Source organism: Moschus berezovskii, chromosome 6 (genome assembly GCF_049115385.1).
Source record: "Moschus berezovskii isolate FMDL1 chromosome 6, NW_MosBer_1.0, whole genome shotgun sequence".
In the NCBI taxonomy this organism is placed as follows: domain Eukaryota; kingdom Metazoa; phylum Chordata; class Mammalia; order Artiodactyla; family Moschidae; genus Moschus; species Moschus berezovskii.
Genome location: NC_142465.1, coordinates 88,584,437 through 88,601,231, shown reverse-complemented (window position 1 = coordinate 88,601,231; position 16,795 = coordinate 88,584,437). Strand labels below are relative to the sequence as shown.

The 16,795-nt window shown below is 41.5% G+C and overlaps 1 protein-coding gene across 3 annotated transcripts in view; it reads left to right on the top strand.

Moving 5' to 3' along the window:
- Positions 1-16,795, top strand: part of SSPN (sarcospan) — a 142,694-nt gene that overhangs the window by 28,910 nt on the left and 96,989 nt on the right. Inside the window, exon 1 of one of the 3 annotated variants that reach the window (XM_088837265.1) lies at positions 4,908-5,016. The exons of the other annotated variants lie outside the window; for them this stretch is intronic. The gene's annotated coding sequence lies outside the window, so the exon portion shown is untranslated. Of the gene's footprint in view, positions 1-4,907; positions 5,017-16,795 lie in introns of those variants that run through there. 3 annotated transcript variants of the gene reach the window in all.

The window sequence follows — 16,795 nt, the reverse complement described above, 5'->3', positions numbered from 1 at the left end:
GACTGCTTCTTAAAATCCTCAATTGAGTCTCTAAATTTCTGTTTGGAGAAGTTTATATTATATATATATATATATATATATATATATATATATATAATAAAGTTTATACTTTTCATATAAACTTTCACTGTCACATTTAGAAAATTCAACACATATTTATTAAATGCCTAGTGTGTATTGGGAGTTGTTCAAAGTTCTCAGGTTACATTGGTGAACAGACAAATCTCCCTGCTCTCATGGACCTTGCAATTTAGCTCACACAGAGCATCTAACATATCTGTGAATTACAAGATCCAGACTTTAGCTTGCTTAAAGGGTCCACATGACCCAAAGGGGTCTATTACAAATTGCTTGTAGTGTGACAGCAAATTCACTAACATACTCAGACATGAAGAAAATAAATATCTTTTAAAATTTTGTCCATATCTGATCTAATCTTCCTTATGTACCTTGCCTGAAAGAAAATAAAAACAAAATAGCTAGATGTTTTCTCATCCAATGCAACAATGTATTGCTTTTGGGTAATACTACAGTTCAGTTCAGTTCAGTCCAGTTCAGTTCAGTCGCTCAGTCGTGACTGACTCTTTGCGACCCCATGAATCACAGCATGCCAGGCCTCCCTGTCCATCACCAACTCCCGGAGTTCACTCAAACTCATGTCCATCGAGTCGGTGATGCCATCCAGCCATCTCATTCTCTGTCGTCCCCATCTCCTCCCACCCCCAATTCCTCCTAGCATGAGACTCTTTTCCAGTGAGTCAACTCGTTGCATGAGGTGGCCAAAGTATTGGAGTTTCAGTTTTAGTCCTTCCAATGAACACCCAGGATTGATCTCTTTTAGAATGGACTGGTTGGATCTCCTTGCAGTCCAAGGGACTCTCAAGAGTCTTCTCCAGCACCACAGTTCAAAAGCATCAATTCTTCGGCGATCAGCTTTCTTCACAGTCCAATTCTCACATCCATACATGACCACAGGAAAAACCATAGCCTTGACTAGATGGACCTTGGTTGGCAAAGTAATGTCTCTGCTTTTTAATATGCTATCTAGGTTGGTCATAACTTTCCTTCCAAGGAGTAAGCGTCTTTTAATTTCCTGGCTGCAATCAGCATCTGCAGTGATTTTGGAGCCCAAAAAAATAAAGTTTGACACTGTTTCCACTGTTTCCCCATCTATTTCCCATGAAGTGATGGGACCAGATGCCATGATCTTCGTTTTCTGAGGGTAATACTTAAGTCTCTGAATTGAAAGAAGTGCTGCATCAGGTACTTCTGTATACTGGAAGACCATTTTCTCAATATTTTATGCTATTCATAATTCAGTGACTAAAGACACAACACACTGGTCTAATTGGCATGGTTTACATCTCCCCGGTCATTTTTGTGAGTCTAGACAATCAACAGAACAATAAGTCACGCCCTGATTATAGTGTTTACAGTTTCCATGGTGTAAATACTTTGATCGTGGCTGATTTCAAGCTACCTATGTGACGTCAGTGAATGTAGACAAGAAGAGACACAGTTCATCATTATGTACTGTTTCCACAAAACAGATATGTAGCCATAAATGACTGCACGATCCTAGATATAGTAAGCATGTCGTGCAAGTAAAATATTTAGGAAGTGGTGAATTTTTGAGAGTTTAAAACATTAAAATTTTAATATAATTATAAATTTATACAATTTAATTTTTAATAGTGGCTATGTTTAACAACTGGCTTATAGAATTCCTAAAAATTTAAGAATTGACTCCCACAAGTCACTGTGTCAGGTCAAAATCAGAGTAAATTATAAATGATCCATCTAATTCTTTTATCATTCTCCTTTAGTCCGATACCAAATCATATTAACTCTCCTTCTGAAACAAACTTTGAATCACTTCCTTCCCATCACACTTCTCATCACCAACACATCTCATCTGTGTTCCTGCAATGTCCTCCTCTCTGCTCTCTCTGCCTCCACTTTAATCTGCAGATCATTCTCCATACAGTAGCCAGAGACATGCTATTAAAATGTACATCACATCATAGCAGTGTCACTTCCCGTCTTCAACACTCTCATTGTCTTTAGAAGAAAACCCAAGCTCTTACTATGCCCAATAAAACCCTACATCATCTGGCTACAGCCTCTCTTACAACTTCATCTTACCCATTGGTCTACTCAAGCACTATATTCCAGCCACACTGGCCTTCTTTTTCTAAAACATAGTTGATCTCAGGGTCTTGGCACTTGTTCCCTCTGCTGGAAATGCTATTTCTCCCTTCACAGAATTCCAGGCCTAATTCCTTCTTATTAGGTTTCTGTGAAGTCACTCAGTTCAGTTCAGTTCAGTTGCTCAGTCGTGTCTGACTCTCCCACCCCATGACCCACAGCATGCTAGGCCTCCCTGTCTATCACCAACTCCTGGAGTCTACCCAAACCCATGTCCGTTGAGTCGGTGATGCCATCCAGCCATCTCATCCTCTGTCATCCCCTTCTCCTCCTGTCCTCAATCTTTCCAAGCATCAGGGTTTTTTTTTTAAATGAGTCAGATCTTTGCATCAGGTGGCCAAAGGATTGGAATTTAAGCTTCAACATCAGTCCTCCCAATGAACACCCAGGACTGATTTCTTTTAGGATGGACTGATTGGATCTCATTGCAGTCCAAGGGACCTCTCAAGAGTCTTCTCCAACACCACAGTTCAAAAGCATCATCAATTGTTCAGTGCTCAGCTTTCTTTACAGTACAAATCTCATATCCACACATGACTACTGGAAAAACCATAGCCTTACTAGACAGACCTTTGTTGACAAAGTAATGTCTCTGCTTTTTAATATGCTGTCTAGGTTGGTCATAACTTTCCTTCCAAGGAGTAAGCGTCTTTTAATTTCATGGCTGCAGTCACCATCTGCAGTGATTTTGGAGCCCCCAAAAATAAAGTCTGACACTGTTTCCACTGTTTCCCCATCTATTTGCCATGAAGTGATGGGACTGGATGCCATGACCTTAGTTTTCTGAATGTTGAGCTGTAAGCCAACCTTTTCACTCTCCTCTTTCATTTTCATCAAGAGGCTCTTTAGTTCTTCACTTTCTGCCATAAGGGTGGTGTCATCTTTGTATCTGAGGTTATTGATATTTCTCCCGGCCATTTTGATTCCATCTTGTGTTTCCTCCAGCCCAGTGTTTCTCATGATGTACTCTGCATATAAGTTAAATAAGCAGGGTGACAATATACGCCTTGACGTACTCCTTTCCCTATTTGGAACCAGTCTATTTTTCCATGTCCAGTTCTAACTGTTGCTTCCTGACCTGCATACAGATTTCTCAACAGGCAGGTCAGGTGGTCTGGTATTCCCATCTCTTTCAGAATTTTCCACAGTTTATTGTGATCCACACAGTCAAAGGTTTTGGCATAGTCAATAAAGCAGAAATAGATGTTTTCTGGTACTCTCTTGCCTTTTCGATGATCCAGCGGATGTTGGCAATTTGATCTCTGGTTCCCCTGCCTTTTCCAAAACCAGCTTGAACATCTGGAAGTTCACGGTTCACATATGTTGGAGCCTAATCTCTATCATAATGGTATTTTGAGATGGGGCCTTTGGGAAATAATTAGCCCCATGAATGGGATTAGTGTCCTTATAAGATGAGATACAAGATAGTTTATGTGGATCTGCATCACCTTTTTTTCCCACAAGTTACCACATTGATCCATTAAATTGAGGACTTTATGTTAGTTTAACCTAGTGAGAAAGAAGTAGCAACTACTCTAGGCTTATCAGTAATGATGTTTGCACACCAGAGGGTGGGACATTTGACAAAATTTCAGACAAATATAAATCTGACAAAAATTCAGACATCTTCTACCTTGGTGAGATTTCCAGGGGTCTGGTGGGGTGGGGCTTGTAGGGAGATTTTTTCTAAGGTGAAGGATAAATAGTTGCACCCAGGCCCTCCTACCACCAAGAAAGAGGCATGGTACCTATTGAGTTTCTTTGGATTTGGGGGGCAACATAGTCCTCATTTGGGGTGTGTTACTATGGCCCATTTACTGAGTGATCTGAAAGAAAGTGAAAGTGAAAGTCACTCAGTCGTGTACAACTCTTGGCAACCCCATGGACTATTCAGTCCATGGAATTCTCCAGACCAGAATACTGGAGTGGGTAGCCTTTCCCTTCTCCAGGGGATCTTCCCAATCCAGGGATCAAATAGCTGTGAGTTTTGATGGGACCAAGAAAAAGAGAAGACTCTGCCACAGGTCTGGGCTGTTGTGCAAGCTGCTCTGCCACTTGGACCATGTGACCCAGGAGATCTAGTGGTCCTTCAGGTGTCAGAGGCAGAGAGGGATGCTGTTGGAGCATTTGGCAGCCTCTGTAGGAGTGGCTCAGATGGTAAAGAATCTGCCCACAATGTGGGAGACCCAGATTCAATCCCTGGGTCGGGAAGATCCCCTGGAGAAGGGCATGGCAGCCCACTCCAGTATTCTTGCCTGGAGAATTCCATGGATAGCAAAGCCTGGCAGCTACAGTCCATGGGATCACAAAGAGTCATATGTACCTTTCACTTTTATATAGGAGAATCACAGTGTGGGCCCTTGCGACTTTAGAACAAAGCCCTTTCACTCCCTGTAGATAATTACTCTCCTTTTGAGAACCAGTTTTTGACCTGCTGCTGGGACTTAGTAGAGACTGAACAGTTAACCATGGGCCACCAAGTTACCAGGCAACCTGAGCTGCCCATCATGAACAGGGTGTTGTCTGATCCACCAAGTCATAAAATCAGACATGCACAGCAGCACTGCATCCTCAGTTGGAATGTTAGTACCTCTGATCAGGTCTGAGCAGGCTCTGGAGACATCAGTATGTTTAATGAAGAAGTGGCCCAACTTCCCACGGTCCCCACTCCTTCTGCACTGGCTTCTCTTTCCTAGACTGTACGTGAGACCTGATGGGGCCTTCCTGAAAATGAGTTGCTAGAGGAAGAGAGAAGACGCAGGCCTGGTGTATAGATGGTTTTGCATGTTATGCAGCCAGAACCTAAAGGTGGGTAGCTGGGGCACTACAGCTCCTTTCTGTGCCTTCCCTGAAGGAGAGTGGTGGTGGGAAATCTTCTCAGGGAGCAGAACTTTGAGCAGTGCTCCTAGCTGTTCACTTTGCTTGTTGCTTACTGAAGGCAAGGGGAATATGGAGTGGGTAATGGAAGAAGGTAGTAGTTATAAATACCCTGTGACCAGTCACAGAAATGAGGACTATTTTATAAAGAGTATTTCCTCAGTTATGAATAGGTGTGTGTATCAAATATCTTTATTTCCCTCTCATTTCCTTATCATGTGACATAAGATATATTGGTTTTATATCATAGTCTTTTTAAGTGTTGTTAATTTGTATCATAATATTTCAGTTATGAGAAAGTAAAGAGAAGAGTCAACAAGACTCAGAACTTCACCTCTTCTTCAGAGGAAGAGATTAGGATGTTATAGGTTGCATGCAGGATAGGTACATCATGTTAGGTGGAGTTATGACGTCATTATTGTTTTAAGTATGGCTTAATGTGTATGTGTATCCTTAGTTGCACAGTTGTGTCCAACTCTTTGTGATCCCATGGACTCTAGCCCGCCAGGTTCCTCTGTCCATGGGGATTCTCCAGGCAAGAATACTGAAGTGGATTGCCATACCCTCCTCCAGGGGATCTACCCAACCCAGGGATCGAACCCAGGTCTCCTGCATTGCAGGTGGATTCTTTATCATCTGAGCCACCAGAGAAGCCCATACATGAGTCAATACCTTATAATAAATCTCTTTATCATCTGTCCGTCTATCTATATATCTCCTGTATTGTTCTTGTTTCTTTGGAAAACTCTAACTGATATAATTGGAGAAGGCAATGGCAAGCCACTCCAGTACTCTTGCCTGGAAAATCCCATGGATGGAGAAGCCTGGTGGGCTACAGTCCATGGGGTCCCTACTAGTCGGACAAGACTGAGCGATTTCACTTTCACTTTCACTTATTGGAGAAGGAAATGGCAACCCACTCCAGTGTTCTTGCCTGGAGAATCCCAGGGATGGCGGAGCCTGGTGGGCTGCCGTCTATGGGGTCGCACAGAGTCAGACACGACTGAAGTGACTTAGCAGCAGCAGCAGCAACTGATATAATATCCTAGGAGAGTCTTCCCTGATGGTTTTATCTAAAGTAGCCCCCACTCTCCACGTTACCACTGTCTGTCTTGTTACCTTATTCCCATGAACTCATGCAAATTACTTTGCCTTTTTTATGTCTCAACTATGCAATATGTTAAGTGGGAGGAACTGTAATGTTTTCCTCGGTGGGTGTTAAACTCTGAGTTTTCTAATTTGTAACATAAGAATAAAAATGGTTCCTATGCGAATTAATTGAGATAGAGTAAGGAAACATTTTAGTTCAGAATGTGGTACCTAGTACGAGTTCAATGACTAGAAGCTATAGAGTGCTGTTTGTTTGCATATTATCAGCAAGCAGATTAAAGAGAAGGAGAGCGTCTAGAGCACAGTAGAACTGGAACCAGCAACACAGAGTCATAGCAGATCCTGGGCCTTAGGAAGAAGTGGAGTTTGGGCCTGGAGGTTGGGCACCGTGATGGTAAATGTGTAATGAGATGGTTGCTCATGACAGTAGAATGACAGAGGAATAAATCAGGAATAAATCAGTTTTCATAGATGGAAAATTTTATTAGGAATGATATCTGGATACTTATTAAAATATTGGAGAATCTCTATTCTTCACTTCTGAATATCAATTTTTTAGAGAAAAAAGCAAAACCGTGTTCTAAGACCATTGAAGCAGAACAACTTGGCTGCGGGCTCATTTTGAACGAATGATGGTTCATCATATGAGGCCAGGTCACTGGGTAACCTCTGTTCATTCTTATATTGGGTAGGTCAAATAATAGAGAGAGAATCATGAATTAAAGTTCCTAGTTCAGATTGACCAGGGAGAGGTGAATCACCAGATAAGTGGAGAAAAAGAAGAAATAATTGTGAACAGGGAAGAGAGGGCCACAGATGTAGGGAATAGGAGCAGGTGTCTGAAATAGAAGGGGATGGTTTGGGGTAGAGAAAAAAATGAGAGATAAACAAGCCTTAACGATGTAAAAATGACCCAGACTTTATCCCTAAATGGCTATAGCATACAATTTTAAAACCTGAAAGGAAAAATACCTTAACGTTTAAGAAAGTATCTCCTGGCCCATCAGTAATAGACTAATGCCCCTTAAATGGCTTTGAAATAGGTGTGTAGGCGAGAGAGTGATTTGGCAGAAAGGGGAAGAGTTAATCTATAAGAGGAAATCTGAGGTTAGGAGAACAGGAAAGCAGATCATTCATGATGAATGTAAAGGAAAGAGCAAGATTTAATAATGAATCAGGGGGACAAAGATCTTCCCAAGCCAGAGATCGAACCCAGGTCTCCCTCATTGCATTGCAGGCAGATTCTTTACCAGCTGAGCAACCAGGGGAACTGGACAAAGATTAGCGCTAATAGGAACCAGGTACTTATGACACGTGAAGCCCACCATGGCAAGCTTTTTACATGTACCGCCACATTGAATGACAGCCACCCATAAGATGAGTCTTTGGTTAACCCCACTTAATGGGGTAACTTGGTAACATTGTGGAGATGGGTCTTGGAGACAGGAGGTCTGAGTTTCACATCTAGGCTCTCTGAGACAATGACTCGGGTGCTTAACTGTTCTGCCCAGCTGAGAGATGATGAATCTCCGGAAAGGACTGGGAAGGGGAAATACAAAGAACTTTGATGTTAAAGAATTTTGAAATGAAAGTAAGACACAGCAAAGAGGAAAATGTTTCTAAAGGAGTAAAAGAATTCATATTTATTGATCATCTTGCAAACTCAGGAGCACATATATAATGTCCTTTCATCACCCAAGAACTCTTGAAATAGACGTGATTTCCGTTCACACAGATGAGGAGATGGAAGTGCAGAAGTCACCGTTAATCACTGAGTTCGTAAATACCAGAGCCAGGATTAGAACCGCTGTCGACTGCATTAGAAAGCCCACAGTATTTCCATTTGAACAGCTGCCTTGGGAAAGGAAGTGCTGAGGCTGGGTGTGAGAGAGCAGAAATGGCATCTCCTTCGAATGGTGGCGCAAACATGCAAATAAAGCATGACTAGAAAGACGAAAAAAGGAAATGAGAAAGGGAGGACCACAAGGTGATAATTAGGCTCACACCACCTGTTTTTTCCTTTGGCCAAAGAGGTCTCTCTTCAAGGCTCTGAGTGACAAACAAAGCAACAGAGTGGCTCAGAAAGGCCAACATGGGTCATCGCATGAGATGTTCAGAGATGCTCAACATGCGATTTCAAGAAACCCCAAACAGTGACAAGAAAGAGATCCCAGACAATTGACATACTGCTGCTGACTGCAACAGATATGTCACAGAAAACAATCATTTAAAAAAGGGATAAACAGAGAGGAGCTCAGGAAGATGCATTCTCTAGAGGTGTTTGACAGGAAGTGTGGTTACTGTATAGATAGGATCAGGAGCCACATAGCTGTGGACGAAAAACAACCCTGCAAAGCTGGTGGGTTAGGTTTAATTATCACCACTTTGCATAGAAGGAAACTGTGGCCCATAGAGTTTGAGGACTTGCCCGTGGTGCCTAAGTTTTAGACTCTAGGTGTCAGACCCTAAATCAAGTGTGATTAGTACATGAACCAGTTGTCATGTAAAGCAATATGTTTCTAATGGTGAATTTGGAGATTCAGATTATGCGGGAAATATTTTTGAGCTGAGCTCTTTGTGCCGTACAGGTAGCACTTTTTAAAAACTTATCTAGTTTTTAATAAAAGCAACGTTGGTTTCTAGATGAAAATGACATTCAGTGTAGTCTTGTTCATGCTGTGTTTGGTAGGGTAGTATTTTCCAGGTGTGGATGCATATAGAACCTTAACCCTGTATGGGCTAATAATTAATAAAGGTGGACACTGACTTCACAAAGTGACTGAGGATTTGACAGCAGATCCTTTTGTTTGCAGCCATCCAGGATACAGTTATCCTCTGGAAAGCAATTCTTTGATGGCCAGCTAAAAGTCATTCACAGATGTAAATTGACAACTGGGAAATGCACACTACAGCCATCCCCCAACCCCTACCCCTCACCCTGACCCTGAAGTCTTTGTTTCACTCTTAAACTTGTCTGAGTATTAAGAATAGAATCAACTCATTTCAGCCATAGAATGAGTTTATGTTGGATATATTCACAATTACCAATTCATGCTGACACTCTTGGACTGTTCAGATAACCAATTCTGTTCTTCTTTAAGGAAGTCAAAGAAAATGCCCAGCTCTCTTTTCCCAATTTCTGAACTAGGATGAATAGAAGACACTAGAAATTATGGCCCAAGTGATTTTAAAGTTTTCTGTTGAATGTCTGTAGACACTCTGTGGTTATATTCTGCATCCCTGCTTCATTCCATTTGGATAAAGTAAATATTCCCTGGTATCAGTAAGACTAAGTGGCTCATTAACAGCATGGCAACCCCAACGTAGAGGACAAAAATCAATGCCTTGACCACTATCCAGGCTCTTCATGAAGAATCAGCTATTTTATGAGTCCAGATGGATGATGTGCTTGATCATTTCTCCTTTTGACATGATTTGTTCAGAATTCAAAATATTTTTATAAGAAAAAGCACACAAATCTCATTATCTACCTTCTGAGCTGTGATAAAGGGGTATTAATCTTTTTTCTTTGCTCAAAATCTCAAATCCAGGGCAATTAGAATTGGAGAAGTTTTGTTTTAGATGGTAAAGAACTTGTTTGTTGTAACGTAACAGAAGACAGAAGTGGGATATTAACCAGTGTAGCTTGATGAGAGAGAAGATCTCTAGACTCTTAACTGCTAACCCCTGTTCACCATTCAGTCTCTTTCCCACCTCGCTGTATTTCCTCCTTCCCTCCCTCACTTTTGTCGTTTCTTTTCTTCTTTCATTTTTGCTCTTTTCCTCCTTTCCTTCCTCTCACTCTGTCTTTCTTCCTTCCTTTTGTTTTTAATTATTCGGTATTTGTGGGGCTTTCCAGGTGGTGCTAGTAGTAAAGAATCTTTCTGCCACGGCAGGAGATGCAGGAGATGTGAGTTTGATCCCTGGGTCAGGAAGATCCCCTGGAAGAAGACATGACAACCCACTCCAGTATTCTTGCCTGGAGAATCCCATGGACAGAGGAGCCTGGTGGGCTATGTTCTATGGGGTCACAAAGAGTTGGACACGACTGAGTGACTGAGCTTCTGTATTTGTACATTCTTACCTACTTCCTGTTCTAGACCTCCTCTTCCCCATCTAGGAGCCTGCCCTGCCCGGGTTGTCTAAACAGACACATAACCTTTCTGGCCACACCTAACATCCCTGGGCAACAAACTGGCCAGGATGGAGACCGCTTGATGGCTTAGTTGTAGTGCCTTTAAGCTCTGAATGACAGAGCTTCTTACACCTGCACCACAGACTGGCAGAAAGTCCCTCTGACAATGCTCATTGACTCTAACAGGCGCTAGCAATTCTTTCTGTAACCAGAAGAGGCAGAGATGGAAGGTTGCTAAACACATAGCTCCTGGACTGAGGAGCCCAGAAGGAAGGTCTGCTCCCAAAGAAGACCACTAGGATCTCATTTAGTGGTTATGTCTAGGAAACTCTGATTTGCTCACTATCACATAGTGGCCCCTTGAAAGCCAGGTGCTGTGAGTCCTAGTTGAATGCTGTTGAAAGATTGTTCTCATACTATGGACATGACATTGTCTACCCTGTCCTCCCAATATAGTGTACACATGGACACTCGTTTTATATTTCTAATTCCCCCCTGCCCCTTCATGTGTTTTTTTTTTTATACTTTCAAGTGTATTCTTTATTTTTATTTCCAATTTGAAGTCAATTTACTTTGTTTGCAGACCCAACTAATCACTGCCATCTAAACACAAATGACATCATTGTGTTAGGTGGTATGAGAAATTACTCTGCTATTCTACAATTACTGTCAGAGCAAGCCCATCTTTACATCAAATGCTGTCAGTCATTTTGAGAATTTATGCAAGCAGCAACATTCAACATAAACATACCGTGGTTTGTCTCCTTGATAAGAGAAAGGAATGTGTGAATTTTTTCTGTATAAGTAGAGCTTGTCAATGGCAGCTCTTTCACCATTTTTCTTCCTTCTTTATAACCTGCTTGGTTCCTCCTCACTTATTACATCTACTGTTGCCACCCTGGTCAGAGCTACTGCCATCTCTAGTCTTTATTTATTATTTTTGGGTGCGCTGGGTCTTCCTTGCTGTGAAGGCTGTTTAGTTGTGGAGTTGGGTGACTACTCTCTAGTTGTGGTGTATGGGCTTCTCAATGCAGTGGCTTCTCTTGTTGCGAGCAAAGGCTCTAAGGTGCACAGGCTTCTATAGTTGCCTCGCATGGGCTCAATAGTGGTGGCTCCCAGGCTCTAGAGTACAGGCTTGGTAGTTGTGGCACACAGGCTTAGGTGCTCCACGGCATGTGGGATCCTCCTAGATCAGGGATTGAATCGCATGTCTCCTCCACTGGCAGGTGGACTCTCCACCACTGAGCCACCAGGGAAGCCCCATCTATAGTCTTATAGCAAGTACCTCGGGAAGATTGCTCTGCTCTGTTCTTCCCATCTTCAGCCTATTCCCAACACAGCGGTCTGAGAGAGCATTTTAAAATAAAGTCATATCCCATCACTCTTCTGCTTAAACCCTTGCTATGGCTCTTGTTTCACTCACAGTAAAATTCAGAGTATTTTAGCAAAGTCTACAGAGCCCTTCATGGTTTATTTTCACCCTTCTTAACTTCAATTTCCTCCTTTTTCTCTTCCCTCACTCCCAGCCACGTGGCTTCCACGCTGTTCCTGGAACTTATCAAGTGCTTTGGGCCTTCGAACCCTTAGCTCTTCCATCATCCTGGAACAGTCTTCCCCAATGACAACCATCAGGCTCACTCCCTGTCTTCTGTAAGTCTTTGATCAAATCTTTGTTCTCAGTGAGGCCTTCCCTGACCACTCTAAATCTCCAGCTCAGTGTGCATCCCTGTGTTCCTAATCCTGTACCCGAGCAGGTATGGGGCCTTCCTGGGACAGACTGCTCCTCCAAATCCTCTGCTTTAGCTCTTCTCTGAAGTACCTAGATAACAGTATCTGATGTTCATTTCCTGTGTTTTTCTACAAATGCTAGAACCACCACCAAATGGAAGAAATTAACTACTTGATGCCAATGTATACATAGCCCCTAGACTGACTGGCACCTAGGGATTAATAATGTTAACCCCCGTGACACCACCTCATTACCTCACTGTCAGCCAATTAGAGAAGTGCATGAGCTGATCACATGCCCTGGGACTCTCTCTCCCTCACCTAGCTTTTAAAAATACTTTGATGAAATCCATCAGGGTGTTTGAGAGTTTTGAGCACTAGCTATCTGGACTCTGGGCTTACCTGATTGCTCAGTGGTAAAGAATCTGCCTGCAATGCAGGACACCCTAGTTTGACCCCTGGATTTGGAAGATGCCCTGGAGAAGGAAATGGCTACCCACTCCAGTCTTCTTGCCTGGAGAATTCCATGGACAGAGAAGCCTGGTGGGCTACAGTCCATAGCGTCGCAAAGAGTCAGACATGACTGAGCAACTGTCACCTTCACCTTTGTCTGGACTTCTTGCTTGATGCCCTATAATAAATGCTGCACTTTCTCTCACCGCAAACTGGGGTCAGTAGACTGGCTTTATTATACACGGGCAAGCGAACCAAAGTTTGGCTCTGCAACAGCCGCTCTTAATCTGCTCTATTTTTTCTTGCCTTAAAATACTTTATGATTTACTTACATTTTATGTTTATTTATGGGGCTTCTCTGGTAGCTCAGACAGTAAAGAATCTGCCTACAATGTGGGAGACCCAGGTTTGATCCCTGGGTCGGGAAGATCCCCTGGAGAAGGTAATGGCAACCCACTCCACTGTTCTTGCCTGGAGAATCCCATGGACAGAGGAGTCTGGTGGCTACAGTCCCATGGGGTTGCAAAGAATCAGACATGACTGACTAACACTTTCACTTATGTTTATTACTTGTTTTTTCTGTCCCTCTAAAAGCATGTAAACTCCACAAAGACAAGGATCTGTATTTTGTTCACGTACCTAGAGCAATATTTGGCATGTAGTAGCAACACAGTACATATTGTTGAATGAGTGAGTGAACAAGCAAATATTCGCGGTACATGTCAGTTTGTTTGAACCTTTGTTCTTCTTTTGTGTGACGTATCACTGGCCAGTCCTTTTGTTCATCACCTCATTTGCCTTTTGGGTAACTGTTGCCATCTCATTTGATCATCTTGCATGCAATGGTGTCAAATCCTCCCTTTTTTGTTTTAACTTGAGAAAAATCACTTCCACGTTTACCCATATAATTGTGCTTTCTGTCATTCATCTAGGTCTGTAAGACTGCAAGAGAACCTCTCAGCCAGTCCTACTTTTAGGCAAATGAAAATCCAATGAGTTTGCTGTTATCAGTTGACTGTTGCAGCTGAGTTCCTCCTGCTATTAAACTTATGGCTCTCTTGCTTTAACTGAAGCCTTGAATTTCTTCTTTATTCTCTTTAAACTTGGATAACTAGTCACCAGACATATTTTCCCATGAAGCCCTCCGTGTAGCTGAAGAAAATAAATCTAACCCTGAGCATTCTCGTCTATAGACCAATATCATTAATCTTTCTCCAGGAGACATAATTTTTTTCTGAAAAGATACCACTTTAAAAAATATATTTCACAGCAATTTACTGACTGTGTCAGTTGACTGAAGTTCAAACTTTCTTGGGGAGCAAGAATGGCCTTTATGAGGAAACCACATAACCTTGTCTTAAGAGAGTTTTGCTTGGTTTAAACACTAAAATGTTCATGCTAGGAAAAATCCCATTAAGGTACAACTTCAAAATGACCTGAAAGCTTGTGAAGATGAGTTAATATGGTATCTGAAAACAAATTATACAGAATGACACCCAAATGAAGTCGATAATTGGGTAGGAGGAAGTTTAATGAGAGTGGACAAGAAAGGTTAGATATAGAGGATTAATCAGAACCAAACATTGTATGTTTCAATGTATGTGTGTGTGTGGGGGGCAGGGTAGAGTGACAGAGAGAGTGCTAACCAATAGAACAAAAAGCATGAGGCCTGGGACTTCAGAATGTAGAATACAAATATGGCCATAGCATCACAGCATGAAGAAATTGAAAGCAGTGTTTCCTTTCTCTCTCTTTCTTTCTTTTTTTAAAATTGAGGTATAATATTATAAATACAACATTATATTAGTTTCAGGTGTACAACATAACAATCTGTATACATTACGAAGTGATAATAAGTCTAGTTTCCTCCTGTCACCATCAAAGTTACAAAATATATAATTCAATATTATTGACTATAGTCAGCATACTGTACGTTATATCCTGACTTACTTTTTCTTAATGACTGAAAGTTTGTATCTCTTGACACCCTTCCTCAATTTTGCCCACCATCTAAACTTCCTTCTGACAACTACCAGTCTTTTCTCCATGTCTATGAGTCTTATTTTGACTGTTTTGTGTTTTTAGATTTCACATGTAAGTGAAATCATACAGTATTTGTCTTTCATTGTCTGACAGTGCAATGCCCTCAAGGTCCATCCATGTTGTTGGAAATGGCAAGATTTCATTCTTTTTTAGGACTGAGTAATATTTAATTGTATATTTTGTTACTGAGTTGTATGAATTCTTTATATATTTTGGATATTCATCCCTTATCACATATATGATTTGTAATATTCTCTCTCTACGTGTGTTTATATATAAAGTCCATTTGGTCTAATGTTTTATTTAAGGCCAATTTTTCCTTATTGATTTTCTGTTTGGAATGTCTATCTATTGATGTAAGTGGAGTATTGAAGTCCCCTACTTTGTCTGGAAAATACCATAGACAGGGGGGCCTGACAGGCTACAGGCCGTGGGGTCACAAAAGAGTCAGACATGGCTTAGTGACTAAACAACAATAACAACAACATATACTACTACTATATTTTTGTAAATCTTTTTTTTTTTAAGGTCTGTTAATATTTCCTTTACATGTTTAGGTGATTTTATGTTCAGTTCAGTTCAGTTCAGTTCAGACACTCAGTCGTGTCCGACTCTTTGTGACCCCATGAATCACAGCACTCCAGGCCTGGTGATGCCATCCAGCCATCTCATTCTCTGTTGTCCCCATCTCCTCCCGCCCCCAATCCCTCCCAGCATCAGAGTCTTTTCCAGTGAGTCAACTCGTCGCATGAGGTGGCCAAAGTATTGCAGTTTCAGCTTTAACATCAGTCCTTCCAATGAACACCCAGGATTGATCTCCTCTAGAATGGACTGGTTGGATCTCCTTGCAGTCCAAGGGACTCTCAAGAGTCTTCTCCAGCACCACAGTTCAAAAGCATCAGGGTGCATGAATATTTACAAATGTTATATCCATCTTGTTGGATTGCCCTTTTATCATTTATATAGTGTTCATCTTTGTCTTTTATTATAATTTTTGTTTTAAAGTCTATTTGGTCAGATGTAAGTATACCTACTCCAGCCTTTTTTGGTTTCCTTTTGCATGAAATATGACTTTCCATCTCTTCATTTTCCACGTGTGTTTTCTTACATCTGAAGCGAATCTCTCTAGACAGCATATTTTTATCCATTCAGCTATTCTGTGTCTTTTGAGATGATCCTAAAAGATGATGCTGTGAGAATGCTACACTCAATATGCCAGCAAATTTAGAAAACTCAGCAGTGGCCACAGGACTGGAAAAGGTCAGTTTTCATTCCAATCCCAAAGAAAGGCAATGCCGAAGAATGTTCAAACTACCTCACAAATGCACTCATCTCACATACTAGCAAAGTAATGCTCAAAATTCTCCAAGCCAGGCTTCAACAGTATGTGAACCATGAACTTCCAGATGTTCAAGCTGGGTTTAGAAAAGGCAGAGGAACCAGAGATCAGATTGCCAACATTCACAGGATCATCAAAACAGCAAGAGAATTCCAGAAAAACATCTACTTTTGTTTTATTGACTATGCCAAAGCCTTTGAGTGTGTGGATCACAACAAACTGTGGAAAATTCTTAAAGAGGTGGGAATACCAGGCCACCTGACTTGCCTCCTGGGAAATCTGTATGCAGGTCAAGAAGCAACAGTGAGAACTGGACATGGAACAACTGACTGGTTCCAAATAGGAAAAGGAGTATGTCAAGGCTGTATATTGTCACCCTGCTTATTTAACTTATGTGCAGAGTACATCATGTGAAATGCTGGTCTGGATGAAGCACAAGCTGGAATCAAGATTTCCAGGAGAAATATCAATAACCTCAGATATGCAGATGACACCACCCTTATGGCAGAAAGTGAAGAACTAACGAGCCTCTTGATGAAAGTCGAAGAGGAGAGTGAAAAAATTGGCTTAAAACTCAATATTCAGAAAACTAAGATCATGGCCTCTGGTCACATCACTTCATGGATAATAGTTGGGGAAACAATGGGAACAGTGAGAGATTTTATTTTGGGGGGCTCCAAAATCACTGCAAATGGTGACTACAGCCATTATATTAAAAGATGCTTGCTCCTTGGAAGAAAAGCTATGACCAACCTAGACAGCATATTAAAAAGCAGAGACATTACTAACAAAGGTCCTTCCAATCAAAGTTATGGTTTTTCCAGTAGTCATGTATGGATATGAGAGTTGGATCATGAAGAAAGCTGAGCGCTGCAAATCAATCAATGTGATACACCACATTA